General features: G+C 36.5%; 1 non-coding gene across 1 annotated transcript; it reads right to left on the reverse strand.

Annotated features, from left to right (window-relative positions):
- Positions 1-10,209: 10,209 nt before the first annotated feature.
- Positions 10,210-10,317, reverse strand: LOC148577689 (small nucleolar RNA R71). Its single transcript, XR_015903743.1, has one exon. It is a non-coding gene; the product is annotated as a small nucleolar RNA R71 (small nucleolar RNA).
- Between the last annotated feature and the right edge of the window lie 15,051 nt (positions 10,318-25,368).

Genomic DNA, 25,368 nt, shown 5'->3' on the forward strand with positions numbered 1-25,368 from the left:
TTCACTGAGAGGACGGGATGTAGCCATTGACAACGGTGATGCCCAACATACAGCTTGCCATGGAAAGGAGTATGAATGATTGGATGAAGACAGTAGGAAAGCAGAGATTCAGAGGGAGCAAAGCATCTCCATACGCTTATCTGAAATTCTCACCAATGAATTACATAAGTATCTCTATCCTATTTTATATTTTATATTTTATTTATATTTTAATTATCTTAAATCCTATAACCATTTGAATCTGCCTGACTGAGATTTGCAAGATGACCATAGCTTGCTTCAAGCCGACAATCTCCGTGGGATCGACCCTTACTCACGTAAGGTTTATTACTTGGACGACCCAGTGCACTTGCTGGTTAGTTGTGCGAAGTTGTGAAAAAGAACTAAGATTATGAACGTGCGAATTAAGTTTTTGGCGCCATTACCAAGGAATGAACAGTCACGATTTCGTGCACCAAGTTTTTGGGGCCGTTGCCGGGGATTGTTCGAGTTTGGACAACTGACGGTTCATCTTGTTGCTCAGATTAGGTAATTTTATTTTATTTTTAAAGCTTTTTATTTTTGAAAATATATATATATATATATATATATATATATATTTAAATTATTCTATGGCTTCAGAATTTTTAAGAATGAATTCTAGAGTTTCATGATGATCTGTTGAAGTCTGGCTGGCTGTGAAGCCATGTCTAATCTTTTGGACCGAGGTTTTAACTCATCATCACAAGAGCTTTTTGATCCTCATCAATTCAGCTATTGTATGCCTGATTTGTATGCTAAAGCTTGGCTGGCTAGTAAGCCATGTCTAATCCCTGGACTGGAGCTTTAGAATAACATTGCATGATTCCTGGAATTCTTATTAAAAATTTTTGAAATCTTTATTTTTCTTTTTCCAAATAATTTTCGAAAAATCCAAAAAATTTTTATAAAATCATAAAACCAAAAATAATTTTGTGTTTCTTGTTTGAGTCTAGTGTCAATTTGTAAGTTTGGTGTCAATTGCATTCTTTTTTTATTTTCATTAAAATTTTTGAAAACTCATGCATGGTGTTCTTCATGATCTTCAAGTTGTTCTTGATGATCATCTTTGTTTGATCTTTGCATTTTCATGTTTTGTGTCTTTTCTTATTTCTCATATGCATTTTCAATTTGTTAGTGTCTCAACATTAAAAATTTTTAAGTTTGGTGTCTTGCATGTTTTTCTTTTCTTAAAAATTTTCAAAAACATGTTCTTGATGTTCATCTTGACATTCAAAGTGTTCTTGGTGTTCATCTTGACATTCAAAGTGTTCTTGCATGCATCATGTGTTTTGATCTTGAATTTTTATGTTTTGCAGCATTTTTATGTTTTTCTCTCTCCTCATTAAAAATTCAAAAAAATAAAAAAATATCTTTCCCTTTTTTTTCTCATAAATTTCGAATATTTGAGTTGACTTTTTCAAAAATTTTTCAAAATTTAGTTGTTTCTTATGAGTCAAATCAAATCTTCAATTTAAAAAAAATTTCTATCTTTTTCAAATCTTTTTCAAAATTCAAATCTCTTTCATTTTTTTCTTTCATATTTTCGAAAATTCAAATTGATTTTCAAAAATCTTTTTCTTATTTTATTCCATATTTTTCAAAATTTTTACTAACAATTAATGTGATTGATTCAAAAAAATTTTTGAGTTTGTTACTTACCTATTAAGAAATGTTCAATCTTTAAATTTTAGAATCATATCTTTTAGTTTCTTGTTAGTCAAGTAATCAATTTCAATTTTCAAAATTAAATCTTTTTAATTTCCAATTCAAATCTTTTTCAACAAATTTTCAATCATATCTTTTTCAAAACATAATTTCAAAATCTTTTCTAACTTCTTATCTTTTCAAATTTGATTTTCAAATCTTTTTCAATTAACTACTTGGCTTTTTCTTTTTGATTTTAAAAGTTTCTATTTCAATCATATCTTTTTCAAAACCACCTAACTAAATTTCTTTCACCAATTTTCGAAAACCCCTCCCCTCTATTTCAAAATCTCTTTTTAATTAACTATTTGTTTTAAATTTTAATTTGATTTAATTTTATTTTTCTTTTTAAATTTCGAATTATAACTAATAGTCAAAATAAAAACAAAAATATTTTTATTTCATTTTATTTAATTTTCGAATTCTTCCCCCTCTCATATCTTTCTATTTATTTATTTATCTACTAACACTTCTCTTCTACTCATAATTCGAACCCCCTCTTCTCCCCTGTGTTCGAATTTTTTCTCTTCTCTTCTTCTACTCACATAAGGAATCTCTATACTGTGACATAGAGGATTCCATATTTTCTTTTCTGTTATCTTCCTTTTTCATATGATCAGGAACAAGGATAAGAACATTCTTGTTGAAGCTGATCCTGAACCTGAAAGGACTCTGAAGAGGAAGCTAAGGGAAGCTAAAGCATAACTCTCTGGAGAGGATCTGACATAAATTTTTGAAAAAGAAGGAGACATGGCCGAACCTAATAGCAATGGTGGAGATGCAAGGAAGATGCTTGGTGACTTTATTGCACCCTCTTCTAACTTCTATGGAAGAAGCATCTCACTTCCTGCAATTGGAGCAAACAACTTTGAGCTTAAGCCTCAATTAGTTTCTCTAATACAACAGAACTGCAAGTTTCATGGACTTCCAATGGAAGATCCTCATCAATTTTTAGCTGAATTCTTGCAAATCTGTGACACTGTTAAGACCAATGGAGTTGATCCCGAGGTCTACAGGCTTATGCTTTTCCCTTTTGCTGTAAGAGACAGAGCTAGAACATGGTTGGATTCACAACCTAAGGATAGCCTGAACTCCTGGGATATGCTGGTCAGTGCTTTCCTGGCCAAATTCTTTCTACCTCAAAAGATGAGCAAGCTTAGAGTGGAAATCCAAAGCTTCAGAGAGAAGGAAGGAGAATCCCTCTATGAATCTTGGGAAAGATATAAGCAATAGATCAAAAGGTGTCCTACTGACATGCTTCCAGAATGGAGCATCATAAGTATATTCTATGATGGTCTGTCTGAGTTGTCAATAATGTCATTGGACCATTCTACAGGAGGATCTCTTCACGTGAAAATGCCTGCAGAAGCTCAGGAACTCATTGAAATAGTTGCAAATAACCAGTTCATGTACACCTCTGAGAGGAATCCTGTGAACAATGGGACGCCTCAAAAGAAGGGAGTTCTTGAAATTGATACTCTGAATTCCATATTGGCTCAGAACAAAATATTGACTCAGCAAGTCAATATGATTTCTCAAAGTCTGAATGGATTGCAAGCTGCATCCAACAGTACTAAAGAAGCATCTTCTGAAGAAGAAGCTTATGATCCTGAGAACCCTACAATAGCAGAGGTGAATTACATGCGAGAACCCTATGGAAACACCTATAATCCTTCATGGGGAAATCATCCAAATTTCTCATGGAAGGACCAACAGAAGCCTCAACAAGGCTTCAATAATAATGGTGGAAGAAATAGGTTTAGCAATAGCAAGCCTTTTCTATCATCTTCTCAGCAACAGACAGAGAATTCTGAACAGAGCCATTCTGGCTTGGCTACCATAGTCTCTGATCTATCCAAGACCACACTAAGTTTCATGAATAAAACAAGGTCTTCTATTAGAAATTTGGAGGCACAGGTAGGTCAGCTGAGTAAGAAGATTACTGAAACTCCTGCCAGTACTCTCCCAAGCAATACAGAAGAAAATCCCAAGAGAGAGTGCAAGGCCATAACCTTAGTTGGTGTGGCTGAATGCCCAGAGGAGGAGGAGGACGTGAATCCCAGTAAGGAAAACCTCTTGGGACGTTCTCTGAACAGAAAGGAGTTCCCATTTGAGGAACCAAAGGAATCTGACGCTCATGCAGAGACCATAGAGATTCCATTGAACTTTCTTCTGCCATTCATGAGCTCTGATAAATATTCTTCCTCTGAAGAGGATGAAGATGTCACTGAAGAGCAAGTTGCTAAGTATCTAGGAGCAATCATGAAGTTGAATGCCAGTTTATTTGGTACTGAGACTTGGGAGGATGAACCCCCCTTGTTAACCAATGAACTGAATGCATTAATGAGGCAGACATTACCTCAGAAGAAACCGGATCCCGTAAAATTCTTCATACCTTGTACCATAGGCACCATGACCTTTGAGAAGGCTCTATGTGACCTTGGGTCAGGGATAAACCTAATGCTACTCTCTGTAATGGATAAACTGGGAATCTTTGAGGTACAAGCTATAAGAATCTCATTAGAGATGGTAGATAAATCAATGAAAAATGCTTATGGACTAGTAGAGGATGTGCTAGTGAAGGTTGAAGGCCTTTACATCCCTGCTGATTTCATAATCCTAGACACTGGGAAGGATGGGGATGAATCCATCATTCTTGGCAGACCCTTCCTAGCCACAGCAAAAACTGTGATTGATGTTGACAGAGGAGAGTTGGTCCTTCAGTTAAATGAGGACTACCTTGTATTTAAGACTCAAGGTTCTCCTTTTATAACCATGGAGAGAAAGAATGAGAAGCTTCTCTCAATACAGAGTCAAACAAAACCCCTACATTCAAACTCTAAGTTTAGTGTTGGGAGGCCACAACCAAACTCTAAGTTTGGTGTTGAGAGGCAACAACCAAACTCTAAATTTGGTGTTGAGAGGCCCCAACATTGCTCTGATTTTCTGTGAGGCTCCATGAGAAGCTCACTGTCAAGCTATTGACATTAAAGAAGCGCTTGTTGGGATGCTACCCAATGTTATTTAATAATATCTATTTATTTTCCATTGCTATTTTATGTTTTCTTTAGGTTGATGATCATGTGAAGTCACAGAAACTACTGAAAAATCAAAAACAGAATGAAAAATAGCATTAAAAAAGCTCACCCTAGAGGAAGAGCTTACTGGCGTTTAAACGCCAGTAAGGAGCATCAAACTGGCGTTTAACGCCAGAAAGAAGCATCAAGATGGAGTTAAACGCCAAAAACAAGCACCAGACTGGCGTTTAACGCCAGAACAGAGCATGGAATTGGCGTTTAACGCCAAGAATGGGAGAAAAGCTGGCGTTAAACGCCAGAAACAAGCAGCAAGGTGGCGTTTAACGCCAGACATGCATTCTAAGGGCGTTTTGCACGCCTAAATGGAGCAGGGATGTTAAGTCCTTGACCCCTCTGGATCTGTGGACCCCACAGGACCTCCACCTACCCCACCTCTTCTTCTCTCCTCTTCACACCATTTTATAACACTCTTCCCCAAATGCCCTTCACCAATCACCTCCATACCTCTTCCCCATAAACCCCACCTACCTCCAAAATTCAAATTTCTCTCCCTCCCAAACCCAATCCTAATGGCCGAAACCTACCCCCCTCCCCTATATAAACCCCTTAACACTACTCCATTTTCACACATCACAAACACTACTTCCCCCCTTGGCCGAATACACTATCTCACTCCATCTCCTCCATTTTCTTCTTCTTCTACTACTTTCTTTCTTCTTTTGCTCGAGGAAGAGAAAACCTTTTAAGTTTGGTGTGGTAAAAGCATTGCTTTTTGTTTTTCCATAACCATTAATGGCACCTAAGGCAAGAGAAACCTCAAGAAAGAGGAAAGGGAAGGCAATTGCTTCCACTTATGAGCATGGGAGATAGAGAGATTCATCTCAAAGGTCCATCAAGACCACTTCTATGAAGTTGTGGCCAAGAAAAAGGTGATCCCTGAGGTTCCTTTTAAGCTCAAAAAGAGCGAGTATCCGGAGATCCGACAAGAGATTAGAAGAAGGGATGGGAAGTACTCTCCAATCCTATTCAACAAGTCGGAATCTTAATGGTTCAAGAGTTCTATGCAAACGCATGGATCACTAGGAACCATGATCAAAGTATGAACCCAAATCCAAAGAATTAGCTTACAATGGTTTGGGGAAAATACTTAGATTTCAGTCCGGAAAATGTAAGGTTGGCGTTCAACCTGCCAATGATGCAAGAAAACGCACGCCCCTACACTAGAAGGGTCAACTTTGATCAAAGGTTGGACCAAGTCCTCATGGACATATGTGTGGAAGGAGCTCAATGGAAATTTGACTCAAGAGGTAACCCGGTTCAATTGAGAAGACCGGACCTTAAGCCTGTAGCTAGAGGATGGTTGGAGTTCATCCAACGCTCTATCATACCTACTAGCAACCGATCCGAAGTAACTATGGATCAGGCCATCATAATCCATAGTATCATGATTGGGGAGGAAGTAGAAGTTCATGAGATTATACCTCAAGAACTCTACAAGGTGGCTGACAAGTCCTCCACTTTGGCAAGGTTAGCCTTTCCTCACCTCATTTGCCACCTCTGCAATTCGGCTGGAATTGACATAGAGGGAGACATCCTCATTGATGAGGACAAGCCCATCACTAAGAAAAGGATGGAGCAAACAAGAGATCATGGACCTCAACAAGAGCATGAGGAAATTCCTCACCATGAAATCCCTGAGATGCCTCAAGGGATGCACTTTCCTCCACAAAACTATTGGGAGCAAATCAACACCTCCCTAGGAGAATTAAGTTTCAACATGGAACAACTAAGGATGCAACACCAAGAGCACTCCATCATTCTCCATGAGATTAGAGAAGATCAAAGAGCTATGAGGGAGGAGCAACAAAGGTGATGAGCGGATAATTTATACGCTTTTTGGCATTATTTTTAGTATGTTTTTAGTATATTTTAATTAGTTTTTATTATATTTTTATTAGTTTTTATTTAAAATTCAATTTTCTAGACTTTACTATGAGTTTGTGTGTTTTTCTGTGATTTCAGGTATTTTCTGGCTGAAATTGACGGACCTGAGCAAAAATCTGATTCAGAGGCTGAAAAAGGACTGCAGATGCTGTTGGATTCTGACCTCCCTGCATTCGAAGTGGATTTTCTGGAGCTACAGAAAACCAATTGGTGCACTCTCAATTGCGTTGGAAAGTAGACATCCTGGGCTTTCCAGCAATATAGAATAGTCCATACTTTGCCCGAGATTTGATGACCCAAACAGGCGTTCCAAGTCCGCTCAAGAATTCTGGCGTTTAACGCCGGAACTGGCACAAAAGATGGAGTTAAACGCCCAAACTGGAACAAAAGCTGGCGTTTAACTCCAAGAAAAGTCTCTACACATGGAAGCTTCAATGCTCAGCCCAAGCACACACCAAGTGGGCCCGGAAGAAGATTTCTGCATTAATTACTTATTTCTGTAAACCCTAGGCTACTAGTTCTCTATAAATAGGACCTTTTGCTATTGTATTTGGGAAAACCTTTGGACGTTTAGTCCCTAGACCTTGGAGGCTGGCCATTCAGCCATGCTTACATTATTATCACTTTTGTATTTTCAACGGTGGAGTTTCTACACACCATAGATTAACGTGTGGAGCTCTGCTGTTCCTCATGAATTAATACAAAGTACTATTGTTTTTCTATTCAACTCAAGTCTATTTCTTCTCCAAGATATTCATTCGTACCCAAGAACATGATGAATGTGAAGATTATGTGACACTCATCACCATTCTCACCTATGAACACGTGATTGACAACCACTTCCGTTCTACATGCAAACAAGCTTGAATGTGTATCTCTTGGGTTTCTAATCTAAGATTGGAAACTTCGTGGTATAGGCTAGAATTATTGGCGGTCATTCTTGAGATCTGGAAAGTCTAACCCTTGTCTGTGGTATTCCGAGTAGGATCTGAGAAGGGATGACTGTGACGAGCTTCAAACTCGCGATTGTTGGGCGTGTGACAGACGCAAAAGGATCAATGGATCCTATTCCAACATGATCGAGAACCGACAGATGATTAGCCGTGCGGTGACAGCGCATTTGGAACATTTTCACTGAGAGGACGGGAAGTAGCCATTGACAACGGTGATGCCCAACATAAAGCTTGCCATGGAAAGGAGTATGAATGATTGGAAGAAGGCAATAGGAAAGCAGAGGTTCAGGAGGAACAAAGCATCTTCATACGCTTATCTGAAATTCCTACCAATGAATTACATAAGTATCTCTATCTTTATTTTATGTTTTATTTATCTTTTAATTATCAATTCTCCATCACCATCTGAATTCGCCTGACTGAGATTTACAAGGTGACCATAGCTTGCTTCAAGCCGACAGTCTCCGTGGGATCGACCCTTACTCACGTATGGTATTACTTGGACGACCCAGTGCACTTGCTGGTTAGTTGTGCGGAATTGTGACAAAGTGTGATTCACGTTTAAGAGCTCCAAGTCCTTTGGTGCCATTGTTGATGATCACAATTTCGTGCACCAAGTTTTTGGTGCCGTTGCCAGGGATTGTTTGAGTTTGGACAACTGACGGTTCATCTTGTTGCTTAGATTAGGTACTTTTCTTTTTAAGAATGAATTCTAGAGTTTCAAGGTGATGTTCTTATCATCACAAAGCTGATTCATTCTCATCAATTTAGCTGCTGAATGTAATGTCCTGCTGAGGCTTGGCCAGCCATGTCTAATCTTTTTAGACTGAAGCTTTAGACTAACATTGCATGATTCCTGGAATTCTTATTAAAAAGTTTTGAATCTCTTTATTCTCTTTTCCCTATAAGTTTCGAAAATCACAAAAAAAATTATAAAATCATAAAAATATAAAATATTTTATGTTTTTTGTTTGAGTCTAGTGTCTAATTTTAAGTTTGGTGTCTAGCATGCATTGTTTATTTGATCTTAGTTGCATTTTTTTATTATTTCTCATCATTAAAAATTCAAAAATATTTTCAAAATTGTGTCTTTTCAAGTCAATAACACAGAGAATTGAAGATTCAGAACATTCAGCAGAGGAATTAAACAGAAAAAGTTGGGCGTTCAAAATGTCCAATGAAGAAGGAAAACTGGCGTTTAAACACCAGTCAGGGTACCTGGCTGGGCGTTTAACGCCCAAAAAGGTATCATTTTGGGTGTTAAACGCCAGAATGGATGCCATTCTGGGCGTTTAACACCAGGATGACACTAGAGGGAAGATTTTGTTTTCAATTCAAATCTTTTTCAAATTTTCATAATTTTTCAAAATCAAATCTTTTTCAAATCATATCTTTTCAATCATATCTCTTCAAAATCAATTTCTTTCCATTTTTTATTATTTTCGAAAATCCTTGCTATAATTAATGATTTACTTCAAAATTTTTAAGTTGTTACTTGCCTATTAAGAAAGGATCAAATTTTAAATTTTAGAATCATATCTTTTAATTTCTTGTTAGTCAAGTAATCAACTTTAATTTTAAAAACTTTCTTTTTCTAAATTGATTTTCAATCATATCTTCTCAATCATATCTTGTCAACCACATCTTTTTCAAAATTAATTTTCAATCATATCTTTTTAATTTCTAATTCCAAAATCTTTTTCAAAAATCACTTAATTTCTTTCCCAATCTTAGTTTTCGAAAATCATCAATCACATTTTCAAATTTTCTTTTAATTATTTCAAAATCTTTTACTTTAATTTCGAAAATTCTTCCCCTCTTCTCACATTCTTCTATTTAAGGGACTAACACTCCTCTTCAAGGTGCAATTCAAACTCTATCCTTCTTGATAAGTTCGAATTCTCTTCTATCTACCTTCTCCTTCTATTCTTCTTTTCCTCTGACACTTCAAGGAATCTCTATACTGTAACATAGAGGATTCCATACTTTCTTGTTCTCTTCTCTTTCATATGAGTAGGAGCAAGGACAAAAGCATACTTGTTCAAGCTGATCCTGAACCTGAAAGGATCTTGAAGAGAAAGCTAAGAGAAGCTAAAGCACAATTCTCTCTAGAGGGCCTAACAGAGCTTTTCAAGGAAGAAGAAACCATGGCAGCCGAAAACAACAATGCCAATAATGCAAGGAAGGTGCTTGGTGACTTTACTGCACCTACTCCCAACTTCTATGGGAGAAGCATCTCAATCCCTGCCATTGGAGCAAACAACTTTGAGCTTAAGCCTCAGTTAGTTTCTCTAATGCAACAGAATTGCAAGTTTCATGGACTTCCATTGGAAGATCCTCATCAGTTCTTCGCTAAATTTTTACAAATCTGTGACACTGTCAAGACCAATGGGGTTGACCCCGAGGTCTATAGACTTATGCTTTTTCCTTTTGCTGTAAGAGACAGAGCTAGGACATGGTTGGATTCACAACCTAAAGAAAGCCTGAACTCTTGGGAAAAGCTAGTTAATGCCTTCTTGGCAAAGTTTTTTCCACCTCAAAAACTAAGTAAGCTTAGAGTGGAAGTCCAAACCTTCAGACAGAAGGAAGGTGAATCCCTCTATGAAGCTTGGGAAAGATACAAGCAATTGATCAGAAGGTGTCCTTCTGACATGCTTTCAGAATGGAGTATCATAGGTATCTTCTATGATGGTCTGTCTGAACTATCCAAAATGTCATTGGACAGCTCTGCTGGAGGATCTCTTCATCTGAAGAAGACGCCTGCAGAAGTTCAGGAACTCATTGAAATGGTTGCAAATAACCAATTCATGTACACTTCTGAACGGAACCCTGTGAATAATGGGACAACTCAGAAGAAAGGAGTTCTTGAGATTGATACTCTGAATGCCATATTGGCTCAGAATAAAATATTGACCCAACAAGTCAATATGATCTCTCGGAGTCTGTCTGGAATGCAAGCAGCAACAGGCAGTACTAGGGAAACTTCCTCTGAAGAAGAAGCTTATGATCCTAAGAACCCAGCAATGGAAGAGGTGAATTACATGGGAGAACCCTATGGAAACACCTATAATCCTTCATGGAGAAATCATCCAAATCTCTCATGGAATGATCAACAGAGACCTCAACAAGGTTTCAACAACAATAATGGTGGAAGAAACAGGTTTAGCAATAGCAAGCCTTTTCCACCATCTTCTCAGCAACAGACAGAGAATTCTAAGCAGAGCCACTCTGACTTAGCAACTATAATCTCTTATCTAATCAAAACCACTCAAAGTTTCATGACTGAAACAAGGTCCTCCATTAGAAATTTGGAGGCACAAGTGGGTCAGCTGAGTAAGAAAATTACTGAACTCCCTCCTAGTACTCTCCCAAGCAATACAGAAGAAAATCCAAAAAGAGAGTGCAAGGCCATAACCACAACCCACACGGCCGAACCTGGAGAGGAGGAAGAGGCAGTGATCTCCACTGAGGAAGACCTCAATGGACGTCCACTGGCCTCCATGGAGTTTCCTGATGAGGAACCATGAGAATCTGAGGCTCACACAGAGACCATAGAGATTCCATTGAATTTATTTCTGCCATTTATAAGCTCTGATGAGTATTCTTCCTCTGAAGAAAATGAAGATGTTACTGAAGAGCAAGTTGCTAAGTACCTTGGAGCAATCATGAAGCTAAATGCCAGGTTGTTTGGTAATGAGACTTGGGAGGATGAACCTCCATTGCTCATCAAAGAACTGGATGACTTGACTAGGTAGAGATTACCTCTGAAGAGACAAGATCCTGGTAAGTTCTCAATACCTTGTACCATAGGCACCATGACCTTTGAAAAGGCTCTGTGTGACCTAGGGTCAAGCATAAACCTCATGCCTCTCTCTGTAATGGAGAAGCTAGGGATTATAGAGGTACAAGCTGCAAGAATCTCACTGGAGATGGCAGACAATTCAAAGAAACTGGCTTATGGACTTGTAGAGGATGTCTTGGTAAAAGTTGAAGGCCATTACATCCCTACTGATTTCATAATCCTAGAGACTGAGAAGTGTATGGATGAATCCATCATCCTTGGCAGATCCTTCCTAGCCACAGCAAAAGCTGTGATTGATGTTGACAGAGGAGAATTGATCATTCAAGTGAATGAAGACTCCCTTGTGTTTAAAGCTCAAGGATATCCCTCTGTAACCATGGAGAGGAAACATGAAGAGCTTCTCTCAATACAGAGACAAACAGAGCCCCCACAGTCAAACTATAAGTTTGGTGTTGGGAGGCCACAACCAAACTTTAAGTTTGGTGTTGAACCCCCACATTCAAACTCTAAGTTTAGTGTTGGGAGGTTCCAACATTGCTCTGAACATCTGTGAGGCTCCATGAGAGCCACTGTCAAGCTATTGACATTAAAGAAGCGCTTGTTGGGAGGCAACCCAATTTTTACTTATCTATATTAAATTTCTATTTTCTTTTGTCATTTTATGTTTTCTGTAGGTTAATGGTCATGTGAAGTCACCAAAAACAATTGAAAAAGCAAAAACAGAATGAAAAACAGAATGAAAAATAGAACACCCTAGAGGAGAAACTTACTGGCGTTTAAACGCCAGTAAAGGTAGCAGAGTGGGCGTTAAACGCCCAGTCTGGCACCATTCTGGGCGTTTAACGCCAGAAATGGGCACCAGACTGGCGTTTAACGCCAGGAATGGGCAAGAAGCTGGCGTTAAATGCCAGAAATGGGTAGCAGCCTGGCGTTTAACGCCAGGATTAGCAGCAAGGGGCGTTTTTCATGCCACATGGTGCAGGGATGAGAAATCCTTGACACCTCAGGATCTGTGGACCCCACAGGATCCCCACCTACCCCACCTCCTTCTCTCTTCTTAACCCATTCACTAATCACCTCAATACCTCTTCCCCAAAAACCCCTCACCTATCAAATCCCACCATTCTCTTCACCACTCACATCCATCCTTCATAAAACCCCACCTACCTCACCATTCAAATTCAAACCACTTTTCCACCGAAACCCACCCATAATGGCCGAACCATACCCCCCTCTCCACTCCTATATAAACCCATCTTCACTCCTTCATTTTCACACAACATACACACTACCTATCCCCCTTGGCCGAAATACTAAGCCCCCTCCATCTCCTCTATTTCTTCTTCTTCTACTCTCTTTTTTCTTCTTTTGCTCGAGGACGAGCAACCTTCTAAGTTTGGTGTGGTAAAAGCTAAAGCTTTTTTTGTTTTTCCATAACCATTAATGGCACCAAAGGCCGGAGAAACCTCTAGAAAGAGGAAAGGAAAGGCAAAAGCTTTCACCTCCGAGTCATGGGAGATGGAGAGATTCCTCTCAAGGGTGCATCAAGACCACTTATAAAGTTGTGACCAAGAAGAAGGTGATCCCCGAGGTCCCTTTTGAGCTCAAAAAGGGCGAATATCTGGAGATCCGACATGAGATCCGAAGAAGAGTTTGGGAAGTTCTAACCAACCCCATTCAACAAGTCGAAATCTTAATGGTTTAAGAGTTCTATGCCAATGCATGGATCACCAAGAACCATGATCAAAGTGTGAACCCGGACCCCAAGAATTGGCTAACAATGGTCCGAGGGAAATACTTAGATTTTAGTCCGGAAAATGTAAGGTTGGCATTCAACTTGCCCATGATGCAAGGAGATGCACACCCATACACTAGAAGGGTCAACTTTGATCAAAGGTTAGACCAAGTCCTCATGGACATCTGTGAAGAGGGCGCTCAATGGAAGAGAGATTCAAGAGAGAAGCCGGTTCAACTAAGAAGGCATGACCTTAAGCCCGGGCTAGGGGATGGTCGGAGTTCATCCAACGCTCAATCATTCCCACTAGCAACCGGTCTGAAGTTACTATAGACCGGGCTATCATGATTCATAGCATCATGATTAGAGAGGAAGTGGAAGTTCATGAGGTTATATCCCAAGAACTCTACAAGGTGGCGGACAAGTCCTCTACTGTGGCAAGGTTAGCCTTTCCTCATCTCATTTGTCACCTCTGCAATTCAGCTAGAATTATCATAGAGGAAGACATCCTCATTGATGAGGACAAGCCCATCACTAAGAAAATGATGGAGCAAACAAGAGATCCCACTCATGGACAAGAGCATGAGGAAACTCCTCATCATGAAATCCCTGAGATGCCTCAAGGGATGCATTTTCCTCCACAAAACTATTGGGAGCAAATCAACACCTCCCTAGGAGAATTAAGTTCCAACATGGGACAACTAAGGGTGGAGCACCAAGAGCATTCCATCCTCCTCCATGAAATTAGAGAAGACCAAAGAGTTATGAGAGAGGAGAAACAAAGGTAAGGAAGAGACATTGAGGAGCTCAAGCACTCCATAAGATCTTCAAGAGGAAGAACAAGCCGCCATCACTAAGATGGACCCGTTCTTTAATTTCCTTGTTCTTTATTTTCTGTTTTTCGAAAATTGTGCTTTATGTTATTTATGTTTGTGTCTTTATTACATGATCATTAGTGTCTAAGTGTCTATGCCTTAAAGCAATGAAAATGAATCCATCACCTTTCTTAAATGAAAAATGTTTTTAATTGAGAAAGAAAAAGAAGTGCATGAATTTTGAATTTTATAACAGTTTAGTTACTTTGATATGGTGGCAATACTTTTGTCTTTCTGAATGAATGCTTGAACAATGAATATTTTTGATACTATTGATTCATGAATGTTAAAATTGTTGGCTCTTGAAAGAATGATGGAAAAGAAGAAATGTTATCTGATGATCTGAAAAATCATAAAATTGATTCTTGAAGCAAGAAAAAACAGTGAAAAGCTTGCAGAAAAAAAAAGGCAAAAAAAAAAAGAGAAAAGAAAAAGAAAGAAAAAGAAAAGCAAGCAGAAAAAGCCAATATCCCTTTAAACCAAAAGGCAAGGGTGATAAAAAGGATCCAAGGCTTTGAGCATCAGTGGATAGGAGGGCCCACAGGAATAAAATCCTGGCCTAAATGGCTAAACCAAGCTGTCCCTAACCATGTGCTTGTGGCGTGAAGGTGTCAAGTAAAAACCTGAGACTGAGTGGTTAAAGTCATGGTCCAAAAGCAAAAAGAGTGTGCTTAAGAGCTCTGGACACCTCTAATTGGGGACTCTAGCAAAGCTGAGTCACAATCTGAAAAGGTTCACCCAGTTATGTGTCTGTGGCATTTATGTATCCGGTGGTAATACTGGAATACAAAATGCTTTGGGTCACAGCCAAGACTCATAAAGTAGCTGTGTTCAAGAATCAACATACTTAACTAGGAGAATCAATAACACTATCTGGATTCTGAGTTCCTATAGAAGCCCATCATTCTGAACTTCAGAGGATAAAGTGAGATGCCAAAACTGTTCAGAAGCAAAAAGCTAAAAGCCCCGCTCATCTAATTAATACTGATCTTCATAGATGTTTTTGGAATTCATTGTATATTCTCTTCTTTTTATCCTATTTGATTTTCAGTTGCTTGGGGACAAGCAACAATTTAAGTTTGGCGTTGTGATGAGCGGATAATTTATACGCTTTTTGGCATTGTTTTTAGTATATTTTTAGTATATTTTAATTAGTTTTTATTATATTTTTATTAGTTTTTATTTAAAATTCACTTTTCTCGACTTTACTATGAGTTTGTGTGTTTTTCTGTAATTTCAGGTATTTTCTGGCTGAAATTGAGGGACCTAAGCAAAAATCTGATTCAGAGGCTGAAAAAGGACTGCAGATGCTGTTGGATTCTAACCTCCCTGCATTCAAAGTGGATTTTCTGGAGCTACAGAAGCTCAATTAGCGCGCTCTCAATTGCGTTGGAAAGTAGACATCCTGGGCTTTCCATAAATATATAATAGTCTATACTTTTCCTGAGATTTGATGGCCCAAAAAGGCGTTCCAAGTCAGCTCAAGAATTTTGGCGTTTAACGCCGGAACTGGTACAAAAGCTGGAGTTAAACGCCCAAACTGGAACAAAAGCTGGCGTTTAACTCCAAGAAAAGTCTCTACACATGGAAGCTTCAATGCTCACCCCAAGCACACACCAAGTGGCCCCGGAAGAAGATTTCTGCATTAATTACTTATTTCTGTAAACCCTAGGCTACTAGTTCTCTATAAATAGGACCTTTTGCTATTGTATTTGGGAAAACCTTTGGACGTTTAGTCCCTAGACCTTGGAGGCTGGCCATTCGGCCATGCTTACACCATTATCACTTTTGTATTTTCAACGGTGGAGTTTCTACACACCATAGATTAAGATGTGGAGCTCTGCTGTTCCTCATGAATTAATACAAAGTACTATTGTTTTTCTATTCAACTCAAGTCTATTTCTTCTCCAAGATATTCATTCGCACCCAAGAACATGATGAATGTGATGATTATGTGACACTCATCCCCATTCTCACCTATGAACGCATGATTGATAACCACTTCCGTTCTACATGCAAACAAGCTTGAATGTGTATCTCTTGGGTTTCTAATCTAAGATTGGAACCTTCGTGGTATAGGCTAGAATTATTGGCGGTCATTCTTGAGATCCGAAAAGTCTAAACCTTGTTTGTGGTATTTCGAGTAGGATCTGGGAAGGGATGACTGTGACGAGCTTCAAACTCGCGATTGTTGGGCGTGTGACAGACGCAAAAGGATCAATGGATCCTATTCCAACATGATCGAGAACCGACAGATGATTAGCCGTGCGGTGATAGTGCATTTGGAACGTTTTCACTGAGAGGACGGGAAGTAACCATTGACAACGGTGATGCCCAACATAAAGCTTGCCATGGAAAGGAGTATGAATAATTGGAAGAAGGCAATAGGAAAGCAGAGGTTCAGGAGGAACAAAGCATCTTCATACGCTTATCTGAAATTCCTACCAATGAATTACATAAGTATCTCTATCTTTATTTTATGTTTTATTTATTTTTTAATTATCAATTCTCCATCACCATCTGAATTCGCCTGACTGAGATTTACAATGTGACCATAGCTTGCTTCAAGCCGACAGTCTCCGTCGGATCGACCCTTACTCACGTAAGGTATTACTTGGACGACCCAGTGCACTTGCTGGTTAGTTGTGCGGAATTGTGACAAAGTGTGATTCATGTTTAAGAGCTCCAAGTCCTTTGGCGCCATTGTTGATGATCACAATTTTGTGCACCAAAAGGCAAGGAAGAGACATAGAGGAGCTCAAGAACACCATTGGTTCTTCAAGAGGAAGAAGACGCCACCCTCACTAAGGTGGACCCGTTCCTTAATCTCCTTGTTCTTATTTCTCTATTTTTCAGTTTTTGAGCCTTATGTTTTATTTATATTTGTGTCTTTATTACATGATCATTAGTGTTTAAGTGTCTATGTCTTAAAGCTATGAATGTCCTATGAATCCACTACCTCTCTTAAATGAAAAATGATCATGATAAAACCACACAATTAAACACAATATAAACCATAAAATAGTGGTTTATCAATACACATTGAAAAATAGTGATTTTGTAGAACCCTGTGTCTTTCAAGTAGGATTGAACAGATTTTACACACCTAATTAATTTTCTTATAAAACCAGAAAATTCATACACACCTAATTAATAGTGGTTTATCCATCAAATATTGGCATGTTACTGTTTAATACTAACAATACATAGAATCAACTTATTATATATAATTTAGAACTTTGTTACAGTAGATATTCCTTTTACTGTTGAAAATATATTAAAATTTAAAATAATATGTTAAATTTCTTTAAGAAACACACACACACACACACACACACACACACACACACACACACATATATAAACCTTATTGTGCACATTTGCATAAGACACTACAATGATTGTTAGTGAAAATGAGACCTGCATAATTCCTTGTCTTCTCCTTAGTCCTTATCCTCATTTACATGCGTGTACCATCATTGGAAGTTTTATTTTCAGGGACTCTTATATGAAGCTCATTTAATTGATTTACCTTTACTGATTTTACTAGGTGAATTTTTCTATGGCTAAAGTTATTCATATTGGAAAAACAGTGTATCTGCTAGATGAGCTCTATGCTGCTGTCAATAACAGCTTGCTTGTATTGAAGCTCCATTAATAAATTTAAATACTGAAATTGGGGATACTTTTTTGAGGGTTGGCCTTCTTTCGTCCTACCTTTTTCTGTTATGAAAATATTAGTGAGCCTAACATTTTTAATGTTTTTTAATCTTTTTAATTTTTTCTAACTTCTTTTTATTGCAGCTTGCAGCAAAGTACCGCAATAGTCTTCAAAGAAACATGTGTGTGTGCAAGACAGGCCATGTCCTTTATGAGACCATGTTTGTGTGGAATGAATTCTTGACATGAGGAATTAGGAATCACCTCAAAAATGCTCTTTGGACAGTTGCTCTAGTTTATGGCTATTTTAAACAGGTGAGATGAACGACACTTTAAAAATCCATTGAATACTATTAAGCTAGTTGAGTAATCTTGTTAAATATTTGGTCTCTTTACAATTTTCCAAATCCCTGCTATGCCAAAGTAACATTATGGTACTTAACTTGTGGCTTTGCTAGGACACACTAACAATATATGGGCAAGATTTTATACTCACGCTCATTGCAAGGCGATCACGTCATTATGCTGGAACTAGGTTTGTAGTCTTCACGAACAGTTGATTCTGGCAGCTGCAGGTGTAGCTAAAGATCACAAGTGCACCGCTTTTTCTCCTATTAAACTGGCATCAGTTGCCTCCAGTAATCATTGGGTTGAACCAGATACCATGGCAGCAACAGTGGTGGATGGTAATCTCATTACTGCCGCCACTTATGAAGGGCACTCTGAATTTATTCAGCACTTTGTAAAGGCACTAGCATGCAACATAAGTGGCTCCAACAAAAAAATCCTCTTTCTTTGTGGGGTACATTCAAATGATTTTCAGGTGCACAACTGATAGGGACTTAGTCCTCAAGGCACTAAAGTCTTTGTTTATTCTCTTTTCTTTTATTTATTTTAATTTTAGACTTAATTTGTAATCCTCTTTATATTCATTGATACATGGAAATTAGTAGTTTAGACATGTTTCACTTTTTTCTCTATTGTTGAATGATTGTTCAATTGGATAGTTGGATCTATTGTTTTATGTACTAATATACTGTAGCATTATAGTGCTTGTTGAAGGTTGTAGTAGGCTTAGAGAATGGGGGGTTGAATCTATGCCTTTCTTGTGGTTACTTAAATAACCCCTTTTTTAATTAAATTTGCAATTCTGATTCTGTTTGAACTCAGCAGCGGAAATTTATGAGACAATTTATTTTTGTCTCATGAATATCAGAAAACAGAACATATCTGAGAAGAGAAAAGTTAACACCAGCATGTATCCTGGTTCGGTTGCCTTGTGCTATGCAACCTACGTCCAGTCTCCTCCACAACAATGGAGGAATTTCCACTATAGTTAAAAGTATTACATACACCAATTCCACAGGATTGACCCAATCCTTTCACACTTAAGTTCTAACCTAACTTGACATTGGCTATGCTAATACCTAACTCTTCACTCTTAGTGCTAACCCAACTAAGGAAGGGATACCTCACAGGTACAAGATACAAGGCACAGACATACCTAAAGAAATCTGAAAATAATTCTAGGTTTTTCTCTCAAGTGGATCACTCAGCCTCTTTCCACTCATGGCTTTTTCTTGATCTCTCTCAATATGCCTTTTCACTCAAGAAATTACAGAAAGATAAACATTGAAAAGTAAATTACAATCTATAAAACATGAAGGAGATTGACTTCATCAACAGCCTCTTTGCTATGTGATAAACCAGATTTGCATGTCTCTGATTTAGTTTTTCATTTTTGGCGGAATGCTTCTTTGAAAGAGAGCACTGTCCAAGTAGAGGAACTTCTTCAGAGAACTTCTTCACAGAACAAAATCACAATACACTGGGTTATCTCTCCTTGCTTCTGAATGAGCAGAAATTCTCTTTTATCTCCTTGCATGTTGCTGGGTTCTTCTTCCTAGGTCAACTCCTTGAGCACTGTGCTTCACCAACCCACAAACCCATTTTTTCTCATTAATCCTCAGAGTAGAAACTTTGCTTCTGACTTCCCTTGGTTGATCGAAAGCCTCAGGATGATAAACACAAAAGGATCCTTCAATGGTAAACCAGATCTTAGCCTTTGAAAACCAACTTGGTCCCCAAGATACGTTTGAGACCGTGGATTTACAGCAGTGAAGAACAGACCACATCTTTCCCATGTATCTCAGAATTGATAGGAAAAACATTGAAGATGAAGAGAAGAAGATATGATGTATGTATAAGGAAATGGGTTAACTTTAACTTTTACCTAAGCTTGATTTGATTTGAAATGGTTGATTAGACTTTTGCCTTTCAAGCTTAGTCTTTCTCTTTCTTGCTTCTTTGATGATCAGCTTAGGGAAGAAGCTTTCTCTCACTTTCTTTGAGTTCTGACCACAACAGGTTAAAGTGTATGTTGAGTTGGTGAAAGCAAGTAAGAGAGGGAATTTGCTTGCTGAATATCAAATCGGGCTTGGATTAGATCACTTTATTTGGCCCGTTTTGATTTCTTATCTTTGTTTCCTTTTGGGCTTTCATTGCTTTATAGCCCGCCAGCCTTGTTTCTTGATTTCATTCAGTTTGGGTTGCTTGCTTTTATATTGGGTTGTTGCAATATTGAGTTTTGGCCTACAACACTAAATAATCAGCAACATATAATTATAAGCAATCAACATTTAATTATTTATTTTGCCCAATAAAATAATGCTTGTCATCATTAATTAATTTAGTTAATTTCTTAACTCAACACTTGTGAATCTTTAGAATATATTTACTGTGCTTTGCTAGAATATTTTTTAATTTAGTATAATTATGTATTTATTTTTATTTTATAATATTTAATTCATTTAATTAAAATTACAGAATTATATATGTAATCATATTATTAAATATTATGTTGTACAAAAAATTATTAGAATATATATATATATATATATATATATATATATATATATATATATATATATATATATATATATATATATACAGAAAATAAAAAAAATAATGAGGGACCTAAGGCTACACTTATAAATGGTAGCTATGGTATACCATATGGCTACGCTTTACAAGTGATGAAGTAGGGTTGAAAAGCGTAGCCTATTCTGGTAAAAATAGAAGCTGAAAAGCGTAGCCTTTGGTCTTAGACAGTATCACTTGAAAAGTGCACCCTATTCTCAAATGCCAAAAGCGTAGCCCTTGGTGCAGAAAAGCGTAGCCTTTGAGAATAGGCAACGGCTGAATAGGCATCCCCTACTAAAGCGTCTCCGTAGCCCGAAAAGCGTAGCCTTAACCTAGGGCATAATTTTTTTTTCACTTTTGTCTACACTTTTCAAGTGTATCTGAATTGGTGTTTTTCTTGTAGTGATGATATCATAGAAATTATCATATGAAGGAGGTAGTGATGTCAACAAGATCATAGCTTGATCAACATCTTCGACATTTATTCCACCAAAAATAACATCAGATATCTTTCAATTAAAGTTATCTATGTGGACTCTAATATGTTTATCTCCTTAATATTTAAATGTATACAACCTCTTCCTTTGGTACAGTTTGTTGGACAAAGTCTTAACAGAATACTTTTTATCCAAGGGCTCCACAATGAATCAGCAGTTTTTTCATCCATTACCTCTTGCAATACATTGTCTGCCAAACATAAATGGATTGTATGTTTTAATTTTGCCAATGTGTCTGTCTTTTTATCATCAGACAATATTTTTGGCAATTCTGTTATTCTATCTAATGCCTTTACTATGCCTTACTGATCTAACAAAGCTTGCACCTTTAGTTTTCATAATTGGAAATCATTGGAACGGCCAAATTTTTTCACTTTAAATTTTTGTACTGACATCTTATATTAAGGTAAAATTCTTTTTCCAATATGGAAGACCAGACAAAATTACAACCATGGAATATACGAATAATTAAACTTTTTTTTCCTAAAACTAACTAGCTCTAATACTACTTTATTATTTTTCTCTCTCAAGATTCGGGTCCGGCTTGCCGAATAGAGTCTAACTGTGTGACCCTGATTTTTTGAAACCCGGGCGCATAAGGCCCGGAAAGTTAGTTTTCTATAGCACTAGGCACAAGTAGCACACTGAGGTGCCTACTTTACTGTATTTCTCATAAAAGATTAGTTTATTGTAAAACAAGGTTGTTACACTAAGAACAAACACATTAGTCTAACCTAATAAATAAGCATTAAGATCAAGTAAACAAAAGTATATGACACCTAGTGGAGCTAGAAATTATGGACGTAAGACATCTTCTAATCAACTATCTTGGTTATTAAGAACCACCTCATTTTAGCTTGATCTTAAGACTATTATTGATCTCCTTTCGATTCTTGTTTCCAACCGTAGTAATTTCAGCCTTGTTATTTCTTCTTTCAACTATTCCAAATTTAGACTACTTTCTTCAAATATAATTTTATTTCTAACATTACACAAATACCAAATAATAGCATAAAAGGCAGAGAACTATACCTTTTTTACATAGCCTTTTTGGTTCTAAACATATGTCAAAAGGCAAAAACATTCTAAAATAGTAGCATTACATTATACAACAATACATTCTAAAATAGATGAAAAGGAAAAACATGAGTAAAAGACAGAACCACAAACTAGCATACACACAAATAATACCATTCTCATCTATTACCACTATTATAATGTAAAAAGGGTACACTATTAATTACCCTGCAATGAATTTGAAATAAACAAAAATAATCAAAGCAATGCTAAAATATGATTGAATCAAGAAGCAGCGTGATGAAAATAGTTAAAACAAGAATAGTACTTAAGCTAAAAACTGAAAAGTCAAATGAATGAATGAATAATACAAGAAAAATGCTGAATACTGGTGGATTTTTTGGCAGACATTATTGATAGATTTAGCAATGATTTTTCTCGGTCATGATGAGAAAAAATTAAAGTTTACAGATATTGAAAAGTGCACCGAATCGTTCAAGTAATACCACGGTGAGTGAATATCATTCTTACGAGGATTAACGGATTGAGGCAAGTAATGTCTAATTAAATATCTAATTAGATCGATCAAATCTTATATTTTGAATTGTGAATCTTGAAAAGAAGTAGAAATAGAATGCTTGAACTTGGAAGAAATTAATAATTAAAAATGTTAAAGGCTTTGGAGATGTTTGATTCTTAGAAGAACAATGCTTATTGATTCTTCGGCGATTTGAAGGTATTGGGAAATAATTCTTATCTGAATTGATTTCTATTATCACCTGGGAAAAGTTGGTTATTGGAATTGTGTTTGAAAACTTCTTCTCAAAATTCTTAATATTTTAAAACTAGTTTTGATAAGTGACAGAAAATCAACTAGGTTTAATTCTTAAGAATTGTGTGGTTTTGAATTAGTAAACATGTCTCATCTCTTATCATAATTAATTCATCAAAGAATTGACAATTTGTTAGGTTAAGAGAAATTGATCTATCAACGGATTTGGATTTGCTTAATTATGGTTTGCCATTAATACATATTTGCATGATCAAAGTAGATAGTGAAAAGTATTTTTCTTGAAGTCTAAACAACTCAGAAGCCTGAATGCTTTTATTCAATTCATACTACATTCTCAATCATTTACAAGCTTATTTCATTTAATTCACTATTTTTTATATCAAAAACCTTTCAAACTAAACTTTCAATTTGTTTGATTAGAGTAGTCAATTAATCATTGTTGCTTAATCCATTAATCCTCATGGGAACGATAATCCACTCACCGTGATATTACTTGATACAATTCGATACACTTGCCGAATTTTGGAAATTATTCATCAGCGCTGCTGGTGGTAGTGGCACAGTTAGAGGGGCACCGACATCACCGCCTAGTCTGCCATCTCATCAGGACCAGCTGGGGATGACAATGATGAAAAAATTAAATAAAAATTTTTTCTACCACTAATTGTGTTAAATTTTCTTTTTAAAAAATTGAATTTATTGTCGGATTTAACATGTGACACATTCGACGGTAATTAGACAAAAAAATAGTAGAGCGTCAAAATTACCGGTGGAAATTTTTCGTCAGAAATTAAACAATTTTTAGGTAAAGAATCCAACGGTAATTGGCGGCGAATTAAAAAATCAACGATAATTGATTACTGGCGACGGTTATACCGTTAGATTTGTTCTGACAAAAAATCCGTCAATAAATATATTAACAGTAGATTATTTTCGTTAATCCACCCATTAATTCAACGCTACTCAGTATTTTTTTATAGGTAAACCGTATGGAAAGAAAAAAATGCTACCAATCACTTTTTCATACTGAAAACAAAGAATTGAAGAGTTCCAAGTGCAATCAATAACGATTGACACTGATAGACGAGCACAAGCTTAAAACAATCAGAACTCCGCTAGGGAACCAAAAGGAGTATAACCAAAAACAAGCCAACAAACATATTTAAACTGTACTTTGTATTAATTAGTTGTCATTAATTATTGATTATTTAAATTTTATTTCGTAAAAAATATAAAATTAATGATTATTAATTACCTCCACTTACTCTAATTCACCTTTTACCATTTATTACGCAAATCTTAATTCTTTTTAAAAAAAAAACATTGAAAACTCCAAAAAACAAACACCAAAATATAAGATAAAGAATCATCCAAATACTAGGAAAAAAACATACAAAACATAAGAAAAGAATATCCAAATTCTAAGAAAAAAAACATACAAAACATAGAAAAAAAATCATCCAAAACTAATAAAAAGAATCATCCGAAATTTAGAAAAAAGAAACATAAAACATTAGTTAAAAAATTCATTCAAAACCAAATAGAAAGAGAAAAAGAAGAAGAGTCGTAGAGTGACCAGTAACGATATCTTGGACAGCGTTGCGTGCACGGTGCCCGACTTGCTGGAAACAACCACTTGAACCATGCTCACAAACGTCACCGGTAATGGCGGCACGCTCTTGGAAGGGGCGACGAGACAGCCACAGGTTGAACGCTTTGATGGAGAGGGTGGGTGCAATTGTCAAGTTGATGAGTGAAAAGATGCACGCAAGGGTGAACAACTTGCACCACAATTATAAATGGCACCGCACTGCTAATTGCGGCAAGGACTGTGACGAACCGAGCAGAATGATTCACGTCAAATATTTGAACGTATCCCTGAAAGCTTTCTTATGGCATATAAGCAATTAATAACAAATATTTTAAATTATAATTGAATAAAATTAATTAAAATAATTATAATTAATTATATTGTTTAATTTTTGGCTGGTTCATATACTTTCTCAAACAATAAAGATTAGACTCGTGAGGCATGGTGATTATAGTATCGCTCAAAATCGAGGTACAAGTTTCAGCTGGCAAAAGAAGAAAAATATTATTAAACTCAATTTTATGGTATGAAGTGCAATTAATAGTGAGACTGAAAATGATGAATTCCTCTTCGAAAGAAGATGGGAGGAAAAAAAAAATTTAAAAAGATATTATTCTTTTATTTTTTATTTTTTGACTTTCTCTTTAATTAATATATAAACTAATACTTTTTAATAATTTTATTATAAATAATTCTTTCTAATTATTAATTTTTATAATTATTTTAAATCATAAAATTAAAAGTTAAATAAAAATAAATCTTTTTATTAAAAGAAATAGAAAATTTTTTTCATCTTAAATGATTTTCAAACGAGAT

Source organism: Arachis ipaensis, chromosome B1, assembly GCF_059453495.1.
Source record: "Arachis ipaensis isolate K30076 ecotype BB chromosome B1, ASM5945349v1, whole genome shotgun sequence".
Taxonomy (NCBI): Eukaryota; Viridiplantae; Streptophyta; class Magnoliopsida; order Fabales; family Fabaceae; genus Arachis; species Arachis ipaensis.